Consider the following 1,319-nt stretch of genomic DNA (forward strand, 5'->3'; position numbering starts at 1 on the left):
TAATGCATTCACGACATGGAAAGCCTGTCAAAATTCTGTGAATCTTTGAACGGGTACAGAGTTATAATTTAATTGAAAATTCTTTGGCGAGTCATGCCTTTGACAAAATTCCACGTTTGATTACGCACATCTGCATTGGAAAATTCGACGAGTTGGTACAAAAAAAGAGGCATATTATACATACGACTAACCAGATAATAATTAAAATGCATTGAAGTTTTTATTCATACACGTCCAAACTTTGATTCAAAGAGAGTATTATTACAGAAGAACCGGTGTATACCAAACATAAATAAATAAAATGTTTGGAGAATGTACGAATACAGTTAAAAGTATCATCGATCAAAGTGATAATTTAAATTTGATTTCAAGGCAATGAAAGTCACTTTCATAAATCTTGTACACATCAGTTATTTCAATTTATTTAAATGTAAAATTTTATTCACGGAATAAGACGTTTTCTGTTATATTTGATTTAAATCAAGAGGGAACGATCATTTTGTATTCCACGAAATAGCCAAAAACTTTGACTATTGTAACTTGGTAGAACGAAAATTTACCGTATATCCTGAAAATCGTCGTGAAACACGAAAATTATTTAGATCGGCTCTGAAAAATGTATGTATGTGTAAGCGAGAAAAAGAAAGACAGGCGGAGCATATAGCCAGCGTATGACGCAGAATATTTAGGCCAAAGGAATTTCGACAAAAAAATTTCTGGTGTCCGACGTCAAAGTCGGCATAAAATTACGCGTACCAAGGAGGAACACTGCTGGTCATGTTTCCGCTGCAACCGGGCAGCTAGTCGAATTGCCTCAGCTAGCCGAAAAAAGAAAATTCCGGCCAGCTGCATCGCGCACACCGAAATCCTTTTCCCTCATAATTGACCAGGACGCCAGCGGTCCAGCTAATACAAAAATTTTCGATGTTGTACATACAGTACCGTCTTTGTCGCACATGTCGCATAACCCACATGTTTCCCTAAATATAATTATTTTATTCTAGATAATATAACATAGTATAAAAAATGTTATTATCCCGGCAAAATATTATTTACAATAAAAAACCATTTATCCCAAACGAGAAGAAAATACATTTGTTTCAAAATTCCAACGGGCACCACGGTTCTAAATAATATATAATTCGACCGGTTCGAGAAGGTATTTTTCATTATGTTCCCTTCATTCGTTTGACGAGAGGATGAGCGGAACAAATGTATGAACAGTAACGATTACAATTGGACATAACGGGAAATTAAAAAATCGTAATTATCACAGTTGGCCTGGTTCAGCAATGTTAAAACACGTAATTGAAATTAAC

The sequence above is a fragment of the Ceratina calcarata genome, unplaced genomic scaffold (genome assembly GCF_001652005.2).
Source record: "Ceratina calcarata isolate Rehan_Ccalc_2016 unplaced genomic scaffold, ASM165200v1 scaffold335.2, whole genome shotgun sequence".
NCBI classification, from domain to species: domain Eukaryota; kingdom Metazoa; phylum Arthropoda; class Insecta; order Hymenoptera; family Apidae; genus Ceratina; species Ceratina calcarata.